This window comes from Stegodyphus dumicola, chromosome 7 (assembly GCF_044657685.1).
Source record: "Stegodyphus dumicola isolate Sdum_Otavi_A_Nest chromosome 7, ASM4465768v1".
Taxonomy (NCBI): domain Eukaryota; kingdom Metazoa; phylum Arthropoda; class Arachnida; order Araneae; family Eresidae; genus Stegodyphus; species Stegodyphus dumicola.
In genome coordinates this window covers 7,254,162-7,268,132 of record NC_140774.1, presented here as the reverse complement: position 1 = coordinate 7,268,132, position 13,971 = coordinate 7,254,162, and the positions used below count along the sequence as shown (strand labels likewise).

The window sequence follows — 13,971 nt, the reverse complement described above, 5'->3', positions numbered from 1 at the left end:
TAGTGTAAATGTAAGTATTATGTGATTTTCTAATGTATATTTTCTGTATTTATGATACATTAATTTACAAAAATAATAATGTAAGACTTCAGTGCTGATGCAGTTGTGTGTAACAAGTTAAAAAATGAAAGGAAATGTTTTAATAAGATAATTCGCCTTAGTAATTCAACTAAGTATAATAAGATGAAGAAAAAAAATTCTTCCCCAATTAGTTCCTTAAAAAGATGGTTATTGTAATTTGATGTAACTAGATATACTAATGTAAATATATTGTTTGTATGAAGTACAATGTACAGTGAAAGTTTGTATGTATATTCTAAGTAATTATGTTATATTAATCTGCCATAATACAACTTTTGTCAATAGGTTAATTTCTTTGTAATAATTGTATACTGTGTCTTTGTAATTGTATATTCAATACGTAAGTCTAGTATTAATGTAAAATTACTATGTAAATGTCTGGTAGGCTAGCATCCGATGCGGGCCAACTAAAAGCCCAGCGGGGTACAGTAGTGCGGCGGAGCAACACCTGTAAAAGTCACTAACGAAGTTCTGGTGCTCCGTCCACTTTTCCCTGTCCCGTCAATAGTCTAAAAGATGCAACCGCAACTTTTTGCGGGTGGTCAGGAACAAAAGCTGGGTTTGATAAGAGAACACTCCAAGGCTTGAACTTACAAGCCCGATTGGCAAAATCTCTAAAAGTCTTTTGATATGTCAGCGATGTCAGAAGCTTAATAGAATGGAGGCTTGCACTCGTTTTGGGCTTTTGAAGAATCATAGCCCCTTTTTCGCAAGCATATCAGCCATCTCATTCCCATAAATACCGCAGTGTGAAGGTACCCATTGAAAAGATATCTTAGGTGAAAATTCTTTTATGATTCCTGACACTGTTGACTGCAAATATAACGGGCAGGTTAGTACTTTTAAGTCGGTTAAGTTGGCTGAATATGTATTGTTACGAATTTAGTATTAATATAGCTAATTTTAGTAGAAATATAATTAAAATGTTTTTATTTCCCCGTGCAATGCAGAGCGAGACAAATTTTAAGAGAAAGCTATGCCGGAAAAGTAAAAATACAGGAGCACGTGCTTTTAACATTGAATATATCGGTTGTTGGTTTTTGATACTGAATAAATGTAATTGACCACTGTGTTAGATGTAACTGTAATTTCATCCTTTTATTGTTTTTCAGAAATCTCGAGAAGGAGAAAATAACTAGAAGTATCTTGCGACTAATTGAAAGCTATGAAAAGGCAGAGAGAGAACATCTCAGTTCAATTGTTTAGTTGTTATTTGCGATTTATTTAGTTCCGCGTGAACTGGAATTGTACATTCAATCTATTACAAATCTGTATTCACGTAACAATATACTTTTGGTACTGCCGATTGCAATAAGACAAGAAGGTGCGCAAATAGATGTTATAAATATTCCACATACAAAATTTCAACGTTCTACTTTCTCGCATACTTAAAAAAATTCGACGTTTTTGAATTATGCAAGGTAGACTAAGCAGAAGAAAAAGGGGGCAGTGTTCTACTGGGCCGATTGACGAAATTCAATTTGCGTTTTCCATGTATCGAAAACGCGACTTAGGATATGTATTAGATTTATATACAGCATATTTCTAACATAAGTATTTTGACACAAAATTAGATCTTTTACTGCAATAACAAGTTTTCCGTATTTTGACTCTACGACTCAAATTATGCCTAAATATTACATGTTGTAAATTTTGGTGAGAAATTTATGGAGAAATTTATCTTATTTTTTTAATTTGCGGCAAGAATAATTCATTTGGCGAACTTCTTAATTTATAGCAACCTATTTTCCTTTGCCTTTTATCTTTGTGCACGAGCGGAGAAAAAAATACCATCGTTTATACTTTCAAGTAAATTTAAAAAAAGTGCGTAAACCACATTTTCGTTATTATCGCTTATAATAAATAAGCCAAACTGCAAAATGCGCCAACATGTAAATTCACATATACCTTAGGAAATTTTGAATAAAAAACTTTAATTTTTTGCAGATATGCTTAGAACTAGATCTATCTTAAGATAATGGCAAAAATTGCATAGTTTATTATTGAAAACGTTTTTCGAAAAATTTATAAAAGTTATTTAAAAATTCAAATTTTAAAAATAAGTTATAAAAAATAGAGCGAATTTTATTTGGAACAAACCTAAATTTCGAATTATGAAAGGAAGAATCAAATAAGTTTAATATAAAAAGATATATTAATAAATATATATCAAATTCAATTAATATTGAAAAGCTAAAGTTTTGAAAGCTAATTTTTTAAAAACTGCTCGTGTGATTTATGCAAAACATGCCAGTTTGGCATAAATTGAGTCGTAGAATCGAAATACTGAAAATATTTGCCATGCCATTTCAGAAAAAATCCGTTTTGTGTCAAAATATCTATATTAGAACAATGTTATATATAAATCTAATACATATCCTAAGTCGCGCTTTCGAGACATGAAAAATGCGACCATTTTTTTTTACAACGGGAGATATAGAACTGACCCATTTTTTTTTTTACACAGTGTACAAATTACAATAATTACTACAATAATTACGTGTAATACAATAATTACGTGTAGACATCACATAATTTTTAATTGAATTTGAATGCATTTATACAATCCTTTTTAGAATAAAGAATCCTTTATTCTGTTCTTGCATATAGACATCAGGTAAAAAAAAATCAAAATGGATTTCAGAACCGTCAAAACAGATATTTCTGTTTAAATTTAATGACCAATATTTTGTACCGTTAGACTTTACTTCCTTTACTTCGTAAAAGAAAGTAAGAAAAAGGAGAATACCGTACATAAATATTACTTAGGAATTTTAGCAAGATTGCTATATGAATAGGTTTTTGGTTTAGTCAAATGAAAAGATGATGTCAGTGCTGAAATTGTAATGAAAGAATATTCCGGAACCCTTCTCTTTCAAGTGGAACTTTGTCCTTTACGGGGTGTAAAGAAGAGAAACTTTGTGATATCACACCTTCGACGTCTATACTGTAGTATGCGTCCAGGAATCACCATGCGCTATAGCAGTGATTCCCAACAGGTGGTAGCGAACCCCTGGGGGTTCGCAGTGTTTGCAGAGGGGGTTCGCGAAATTAATATTGTGATAGCGGATTTTTTTAAAACGCCACTAAAATAAAATTAAATAAAATTAAAGAACACACCCACTGTAAAACACATTGTTCGCTGCCTGTTTGTTAAGAAATCTATAATAAATTTCAATATTTTCATTTCTTTTTTCCTTATTTGTTTTTCAAAATTACTGCTTCAATATCAAATTATATCAACAATTTTATAGATTATAGTTTATTACTCTTATTCAAGTAATAAAATGCTATTATCTTTTTATTAAAAACATTTATTTATATTTAAAACATTTTATCAATGTGATTAGCATCATGTTCTGCTTTATATTTAAAATCATTGCAGCAGTTTTCCGTTCTATGTAATATTTGTTTTTACAATACAATTGGAATTAAATATCAAATTAAGGCAGTTTACTACAGATTTTAGAATTAGATACTTGTTCACAACCGGAAACTGGTAGTATTAACTGAGAGTAGTGTTGTATTAACTGTCTATTTTGTCTGTCTGTCTGTCGATGTTCATACATAAGCTTAGCACTTGTAAAGCTTGAGTGATAGTGATACTGTGACTGTCAAGTTCTCGTGTAAATTATTTAATAATTATTAATTTAATTATTATTATAGCTTATTTTTATTATGGATTGATGGTTTTACGGGTCGTTTAGAAACGAGACATGATAATCGAGATGATAGTACTGAAAGCTGTAGTGAGGTACCGTTTCACCAGACGAAAAACGAAGGAAATGATGATAGAAAAGGAAAAAAGCGAAAATATGACAGCGACTATCTACAATTGGGTTTTCATTTTACTGGGGATGAGTCGGAACCTAAACCGCTTTGTGTTACATGTAACGAAGTTCTTTCCAACAGCAGTTTAAAACCAACACTTCTTCGTAGACATATTGAAACACAACATCCAGCACACAAAGATAAACCTCTTGAATATTTCAAAAAAAAAAAAAAAAAAAAAAAAAAAAAAAAAAAATAGCAGATATCAAAAAGTGTAGCCTTTCTTCTTTCTTGACTTCAAACGAAGATAGTAAAATGGCCCTTGAAGCATCATTTCGAGTAAGTTATAGAATTGCAAGATCTGGACAAGTGCATACAATAGCAGAAAATTTAATTGGACCATATGCGAAAGATATTGCCAAATGTATGCTTGGGGAAAAGGCAGCAAAGAAAATTGAGGTAGTTCCCTTATCAAACAACACGGTGTCGCGTAGAATTAATGACTTGGCTAATTATGTGGAGAACGAACTTCTAAAAAGAATAAAATTGAATTATTTTGCAATTCAACTTGACGAATCGACGGATGTAACAAATGCCGCAGTCTTGCTTGTCTACGTTAGATATCTTTTTACGAATATTGTTCAAGAAGATGTAATATTTGCAAATCCTTTGAAAACCTACACAACTGGAGAAGCGATTTTCGATATGATCAATGGGTATTTTGAAAAGAATGGAATAAGCTGGTCTTATTGTGTGGGTGTGTGTACAGATGGTGCAAAATCAATGACAGGAAAATTTTCTGGTTTTGGGGCATGGGTCAAGAAGATCAACGAGAAAATTCAATGGACTCATTGTTGTATTAATAGACAAGCTTTAGTATGTAAGCGTATTCCTGCAGAGTTATCTACTACTTTAAGTGATGCTGTGAAAATTGTGAACTTTATAAAATCGCGTGCTACAAATTGCCGTCTATTCCGTACGCTTTGTGAGGATTTTGGAAGTTTCCACGTTTCTTTACTACTTCACACACAGAAGTTACATGGATTTCTCGTGGTAAAGTTTTGACGCGTTTGTTTGAATTAAAGTCTGAAGTTCAAGCATTTTTTATTGATCATCCGTTTCATTTGCTTCTTGTATATCCGATATTCTTTGGCTGCAAAAGCTTGCGTATTTAGCTGACATTTTTTGTAAACTGAATAAATTAAATATGTCTTTACAAGGCAAGGGTGTCACCATTTTCAGTGTGCAAGATAGAATTGAGGCTATGTTGAAAAAGATCAATTTTTGGACTCAATGCGTGCAGATGAATGAATACGGATGTTTCGATTCTGTCAGCACTTTTTTTATCAGAATATTCAATTACACTTGACGAAAACATTAAAAGGAGTATATGTGAACATCTGAACTATCTTCGATTAACTTTCGATGACTATTTTCCTAACAGATGCAATATATCCATCTCAAACAACTGGATACGAATCCATTTCAAGGAAATGTAAGTTCAGAAACCTCTCTAAATATACTGAAAAAAGAAAAACTCATAGAGTTATCTTGTGACAGTTCTCTAGAAGCAATTTTTAAAGATCAATCTTTAATTGACTTCTGGCTCAGGATACAAAATGAATATCCTGTTCTGTCAAAAAAATGCATTGAAGTTCTATTACCATTTTGCAACCCATATATATGCGAGAAAGGATTTTCAACATATACTTATCTGAAAGATAAATACAGAAGCAGGTTAAATGCAGAACCTGATCTAAGACTGAAATTGTCAGATATTAAGCCTGACTTTGAATTGCTTTGTTCTATGAAACAGCCACAAATATCCCATTAAGAGTTTTTCCAAATGTGAAACATAAGAACCAGTTTGTTAAATTTATCTTGTTTTCAACTTTTATAGCCATCATTTTAGTCTTATTAATGTTTTATTTAAATGTTTCAAGATTAATATAATCAATTTTTCTGCAATATGAAAAATATATATTCTATCAAATTTTATTGCTTTTTTTCTTACCTGTCATTAACGACTACGTAGGGGGTTCATCAAATTTTTTCGGACCTTTCTTTTGGTTCGCGAGGAAAAAAAGGTTGGGAAACACTGTGCTATAGTATAGTGCGTAGGTTTGCCATAAGTCGAATGGTATGCGTGTTTCATAAATCTGAAGTTTGAGAATGGTATTTCGGCTACCAAAATTACGCTTCCATACATTCATGTACTTCTTCTATAAGTTTGCTTAATAAAATATGGATTTTTCATTTGCTGAAACATGTTGAAGCTGAAAGTCATTTTCAGGCAGCACATCATGAAACACATCTGCCATTTGACTGGAAGGCGAATCAAAGCTAAATACCAAGCTGCGTCTCATCATCTTTAGTTGTTGCATGACATAACGAATCCATTTCTCATCCATAACATATGGTAAATTCAAATCTATCTGAAAGTAATTAACATTTCATATCCTTACCAGCGAAATTTTTAGCTTTGTTATAATTTTTTTTACATTCTCACACAATACAGAGCAATTAAAATTAAGATTTTCTATGAAAATTTCATTAAACCCAACAATGAAGACCAAATTTTGCTGACATTTTCTCATCCCATTACCTCTTAAAATATTTCAAAAATCTCTGTTATAATAGAAGACAGTATTTCCCTTTTTGTTTTTCACCTTAGGAAGAAAAGCAATCTATTACATACACGAATTCAAATGTTTTTCTTGAATTTATTTATGAGATACGTTATATATAAAAACATAACTTGAAAGGAATAGTTCATAAATTATTCCTATACGGATTTTTCATTTTCTAAGGAATTGCCTATCTCTTTCTATCGAAAAGAGCTCCAAAACACATGTCATGATCCATTCCAACTTCTTGTTTGCTGTTAATGCATAAGAAAGAAAAAAACCATTTCGCAAAACTCTTTATACATCTTCCTATTTTGGAGTGCAATAATGTTTTCCAGCAACAGATTAAAGTGTAGAAAGTACATAATAATGCTTTATTGTTATGAACGTGTTGAAAAATATCTGAAACTATGATAATGGCAGTACTTTATTCATTGAAATTTCCATTGAAGACACATAAGGGGTAAAAGAAATTTCGAATTTTTCAAAAAATGCACTTTTAAAATTATTGTATTGTGTGATCGGTGCAAAATACCATTGCTACTAAATGAGTAAATTTTTTCCTTAACAAAAAAAGGTTTCTTTTAATATTTAATCACTAATATGCATTTTTTTAAATCACTAATTTTCCAAGTTTACCTGCCATTTTATTTCTTTGTCTTGGAAATATATAACAGTCAGCTTTTGATTAACCGGAGGTCAATTAAATACGTTACAGATTGATCGTTCGCTGTCTTAATAATATATAAATAAAAATTAATAAATAAATACTGCGGACGATCGAAAATCATTACCTGAAAATGTGAGCCGAAACTAATCTGTCTACTGAAAATACAAAAACGCAAAACCAGGGGATGTGTCAAAGGCAAAGATAACAGATGATGCTGTAATATTAGGGCAGTTAATTTATGCATAGCAATAGTTTTTAGTATTTAAGTAATTATACAGAATCGGAGATATATGAATACTGTCAATCAGTGCAATAAAAGTAAATTTTTCACTTTTATCTGTACATTTAACAGGAAAAAAAAAAAAAAGGGACAGTTTTCTACTGGGCCGATTGAGGAAATTCAGCTTGCGTTTTTAATGGCTCGAAAGCGCGACTTAGGATATGAATTAGATTTATATATAGCATTGTTGTAGTATAGGTATTTTGATACAACATATTTGACTTTTCTTGAAAAACAAGCCAATTATTTTCAATATTTCAATTGTATGACTCAAAATATGTCAAACTGCCAGGTTTTATAAAAACCTCACGAGTAGTTTTCAAAAAATTAACTCTCAAAATTTTAATTGAATTTCGTATATATTAATTAATATCTTTTTTTTTTATTAAACTTACTTGATTCCTTCTTCCAGAGTTCGAAATTTAACTTCATTCCAAATAAAATTCGCCCATTGGTTATGATTTATTTTTAAAATTTGTATTTTTAAATAATTTTATAAATTTTTCGAAAAAACTTTTGTTTTATTACCTATAAAATTTTCAACATCATCTAACTTCAGCATCATTTGTGTTTAATTGTAATGAAAATAATGTGAACTCGGATTTGAGATAACTAAAATCTCTACATTCCTGCAACACCATATTTATAAGAAATGCATCATTTCGAGAAGCGCACAAATTTACTTCGCATGTGGCCGCTAGTTTGAGATGACTGCTGTCTTGCACTAGGGTAAATCGCAAGATAATCAAACCTTTTGCCTAGCTCAACCTGTAGTAATGATAATATTGTTACGAATTTTGTATATATGTAAATAACTCTAATAAAATTATAAGTAAAATTGTAGTGTTGTTTGTATGATGTAATACGAAGTGCTTGAAAAATTGCCTAAAAGTTACGATTACGGGGCAAATTTATTTAGCATTGAAGTAAATGGCTATCCCGCTAAACTGGTGAGAAATCGCCATATTTTGGGCGACAATTGGCAATATTTTAGTCCGGCCCCTATTTAAGTAAAATTGGTGTTGTAACTGAATAACTGTAATTGATCCGTATATAAAGCTGCAACCGTACCCGCCTCTTATATGTAACTTATATGTAACCGTATATGCCTCTCAATAATTTCCAGAAAGGGAAGGTACTTGAGATTCTCCGACCGCCGGAGAAAAATTTTCTAAGACCGGGAAAAGTTTCTCAGTTCAAAGTCGACTACGGAGTATGGAGATATCTCCGTTTGAACTTTCCTGGTTAGATGGGATTTGCGTTACACTGTGTTTAACATTCTTAGTAGTTTGAAAAACTTTTGATTATATTTTGTAATACTGTGAACAACTGTGGTAATGAGCCTTTTCGTGGAAAATACCAAAACTATGTTTTTTTTTTTTTTTTTTTTTTTTTTGTAAAATAACTTTTATTAAAACGAACAATATCTTGAATCAATTATTTTCATGCAAAATGAAATGCCCAGATGTACCATTACCCATTCTGTAGCGCTGAGCGATACGACAAATGTCTGAATATCCTACATTCTTTCCGATTATCCGATTATAGTAATATGCTGAATATTACTTAAATATTGATGAGTTTATTTTGAGATATAAATGTTACTATTCGTCAAGTCGCAGAAGCTCTTGTATATCCCCTATCAGGCAGTCTCATATACCAAAAGCCTGTCTGTTATTTCCGAGGCAATATTTATTAGTCTTAACAATGTACAAAGTGACCTAAAGGTCCACTAACATTTCACTGAATAGCATAGGTAGAGAGGTAGAAATTGACACACATGCTTGAAATGACATGGGGCTTAACTGAAAGGAAAAAAAAACTACAAATAAGGCCAACATATGGCGCTGGGCAGCAAAATGTCAGTAACGCCGCATGAGAATCGTGTATGAAATGAGCTGCGGTAAGAAAGGGAATAAGTCCTTCATGACTTTGCCAATTTTCTATCCTTACCTCCGGATGTTGGTCACGGTGTGATGTGGATTTATCACATCCATCGTGATCGGATCCTTTTTTTTTCAAAGACATGCGTGTTCTGCTATTCAAACTATCAGTGTGACGGGTGCTGATATGTTACAGAATCGCATCATCTCTAGTCTGGCTGATAAAGTCCTGTTGGAAGGTATGACTTATGCAGGATGGTGCTCCACACCATATTGCTACACAAGTGAAAGCTCTTGCACACATCGTTTTGTGAGGATCGTGTGCTGAGCCACCATTGCCATTATGCTTGGCCTCTTAGGCCTCATTTCAATCCGTGCGATTATTGGTTAGGTTATCTGAAATCGCAAGTCTGCCGCAATCGTCCGACATCGTTAGCGATGCTAAAAGACAACATCCGATGGCAGTTTCTCACCAGATATGCTGTACAGTGCTTTTCACAACATTGTCCCTCGACTATATATATGTACTGTTGACGAATGACTGTCGACATGTTGAACATTTGTTATAATGAACATAGCTGTTGCTAAAAATCAATTGTTATGCTAATTATTGTTTTTGTTATCCTATGCAGCGCCATCTGTCAGCCGTTTTAAGCACTTGTTTGCTTTCAATAAAATCCCATGAATTTTCAATCAAGTGTGTCAGTTTTTAACCTCTCTACCGACATTATTCAATGAATTATTGAATTTCCTAATGTTAACGGACTTTTGGGTCAGCCTGTTTATTTAAGATACTACAACATTAAGTTGTATTTTCCCTTTGAATGAACAGCATTTGTTTTCCTTTCATTTTAGCTGTCGTTTTTCCCTATTATAATAGGAGATTTTCCATGAATTTTTCTTGGGAAAGAAATGCAATTAATAAAACATTTTTGATAATTTCGATAAATCAACACAAGGTAAAGAATTTGGAAAAATGCGTAGAAACGTGTTTTTAGGTGTGACAGTACTTGAGCTTTCATTGATTAAAAATGCGGTTTCTTTTTTGCTTGTCTTTCGAATTGCTCACTTTTGATTCACTTGTTTGAAGAATTTAATCTTGAAAAATGTGTCGGTTACATTTTTTAGTAATAAAAACTGAATAGAAAATGACGCCAGGAAATAAAGTGATAAGGGTGTGAGGGGAAAGAGAGTGATAAGGGTTGGTAGAGTGTAATCAAGCATACGAGTTGGCACTGGATGAGAGTGCATTATCATAATGTGCATCTGAGCGTAGTGTATGTGACAGGTTGTACTGTTAGAAGTAAAGAACTGAGAAAACTTTTTACGAGTTTGAAGAAGTGTAAGAAATAACATACAGTATAAAAAGAGGCAGAATTTTCAAAGATTATTAGATAGAATAAAACCTCTTCAGAAGAAATTTTGTTTAAGAAAAATAATTTCAGGATAATTAAAATAAAATATCGAAAATCTATACATACACTCAAAAGAACCAACTGAACTTCATTGCTTTCATAGAAAATGTCATTGCTAAGCACTTACTTTTCGGAAACTTTATTATTAAATTATCTTAATGCATCAGGATTATTGTAAATAAAAGTACTGACCAAAGACTTAGGAAATTCAACATATTTAGTCTTTAGTTAGTAAATTTCCGAGTCCTGATGTGATTATGTGATTAATTTTAGAGTATTTTCTTCCAATAGCTTGAACATTTGATAATACGTTACGATGTGATTTCTTTTTGCCGATATACGAGGTGATTCAAATCTCACTGAATATTTAAAAGGTGTGTAGGAATGCTAGTATGAAATTTACAGTTACGCGATTAACTTAAAAATACATAATATCTCGGTTTTTGACGCTAAAATGGCTTTACCTGTGTTTTTCCCAATTTAGAAGGCCATTACCTTACATTACGTTAAAACGCGCTATTAAGGGTACTCGGTACCCTAAGTTTGTCGAAAAACGATGAAAATAACGATTTTCTAATTTTTTGCTAAAAATTTTTTTCAATATCATTGCTTCGCTGAGAAGTTTTGAAGCAATCTGACAATAATAAATGATATAAAAAGTACTTTAATAATTTTGACAGCTCTTTAAATGCCACGCCCACCCCAGTGTTTACATTCTCTTAATTCTTAATTTATATATTTATTTCTTAATTATAAGCGCAGAAGAAGAGGTACGCGATTAACTGTGACTGTAACTATCGGAAAACTTTGTTTACATGTGGCGTGCAGTTTGAATAAATATTTCCTTTCATTTTTCGTCACTGAAATTGCAATCTGTTTTGACTTGTGGATTTTTTTTCTCTTACTCAGCTCAGAATATATATTTGTTTATATTAATCAGCTAAATTTTGATATGCCTCGACAGAAACGTAAGAATTTGCGAGCAATGGAAATGAGTAGAAAACGGTGGCGTAAAAACAGTGATGAAGTTGCTGACTGCAGCGGTTCTGAAAATTATATTGGAGGCAATATTAGGCTACAGAAATTATCTGTTGTAAAAAAGAATGAAGCATCTAATGCCGAACATTTTGTTATTGTGGATTTTTGACAAATTAATAAGCTATTCAGTTTTGTAAAGTGTACTGATTGTAAAAAACAGACATTAAAGCTTGAACTTGGATGTAAATTAGGATTTTCTTATGATTTGAATTTGATTTGTGTATCATGTGAGGGAAAAAAATGTACCGTAAACTCTTGCAGGAAGACAGCTAACTCTGGGTATGACGTAAATTTGCGTGTAACGCAAGCCTTCTCTCATATATGAAAAGGCTATTCAGCCATCGAAAACGTTTGTATGGTGATGAATATCCTACCCTTTTCATCGAGGACATACACCAAATATGTAAGACGTTTAAATTATGCATATTCCATCGCATCACAAAATATATTTGCGGAAGTTCGTAAGGAGGTGAAAACTGCATATTTAAAAATCTCGCCAAAATCTACAGAAATTGTCAATATAGATGTTTCCTTTGATGGAACGTGGCTAACGTATTCGTCACTCATAGGAGTAGGACGTGTAATTGATATTCTCACGTGTTACGTGATCGATTTTGAAGTAATGAGCAAAATGTGCCGTCAGTGTTCATTAGCAAAGAAGGAATTCAAGGAATCCAGTGCAGAAATTAAAATATGGTGTGATGGCCATAAAAGTGAGTGATTTAAATCACACAGGATCATCTGGTTCAATGGAAATGGAGGCTGCATTGGTTCTCTGGAAACGATCCGTATCGTTAGGATTTCGATACGTAACTCTACTATCTGATGGTGACTGTAAAACTTTTGATTACTTATGTGATAAAAAGGTTTATGGTTCTGATGTTGAAATAAGAAAGGAAGAATGCATAAACCATGTCAGTAAAAGATTAGGAACAGGATTGAGAACTGTTGTAAAAGACTGGCGTGCGCAAGGCGTTACGTTAGGAGGGAAGTCTCATGGTAGCTTGAAAGAAGCAACGATTAAAAAGCTGACTAGGTATTACCAAAACGCTATTCTGCGACATAAGGGGGATGTGAATGTTATGAAAACAGCAATATATGCGACGCTCTATCATAGCATTTCCACAGATAAGAAACCTCAACACTCGAAATGTCCCACAGGAGCAAATTCTTGGTGCTTTTACCAGTCAGCAATAGCTAAAGGTGAAATACCAGACAAGCATAAGTTGAAAATTGGAACACCAATAAATGAGACATATCTTCCAAAAATTCTTCCAATTTATCAGAGGCTTGCTTCAAATGAACTACTAGAAAGATGTGTAGGTTGCAGAACGCAAAATGCTAACGAAAGTTTACATAGTATGATTTGGGCCAAGTGTCCAAAAGAAATATTTGCGCATAAATTACGTGTGAAACGTTCTGTAACAGAAGCAGTTTGCGAATTTAATAAAGGAACAGTACGCACTATGAAAGAAGTGCAAAAAGTTTGAGAAGTATCTATGGGATATGCAACAAAAAATCTTGCGACTATTTTAGATAGTCGCAAATTTTCCTTTAGAAAGAGACGAAAAAATGACAGTAGCCAGCTTGCTCGTAAATTAGTTAAAATGGCAATACGTAGACGAAACAAAGTGGCTAAAAAAAGGGAAGGAATCACATATGGTGCTGGACAGTTTTGAACAAAATGATTCTGTAAATGCTTATTCTGTGCTTAACTAAAATTTAAAATAATTTAAATGCTTTATTGAAATTGCTCCGTTTATTAAAATTTAAAAAGTTGAATTAAACAACCACTTAATATTATTATTATAGTTAGGAAATGTATTATTAGTAATAGTACAATTGATTCATATATTAAAATTGCTTTGAGTATGTGATAATGAATGAAACCTGATAAAGGAAAGTAGTATTTACATTTTATGATTTTTCATGTGGTATTTCTGGTCAGGTAAGGTTTTAAATAAAAGCTTATAATTATTGTTTATATTACACAATGGAATTGCAATAAGTTTAATTTTAGAAATATATGTACTGACATTAAGTATAACAAATATTTAAAAAATTCGAAAGGTTTTTATAACCATTTTAAGACTTTACATTCTTTAAACTGCGTTTTCTCAGTTTCAACTTTTTCAATAAATCCTTTTACTTAAATTCCTAAAACTTTGACAAATATGCACCAAACTGAATGATATTTTCACTGAGT

General features: G+C 32.1%; 1 pseudogene; it reads left to right on the top strand.

The window, feature by feature from the left end:
• Window positions 1-12,126: 12,126 nt before the first annotated feature.
• On the top strand, window positions 12,127-13,255 carry LOC146996089 (uncharacterized; annotated as a pseudogene).
• Window positions 13,256-13,971: the final 716 nt, after the last annotated feature.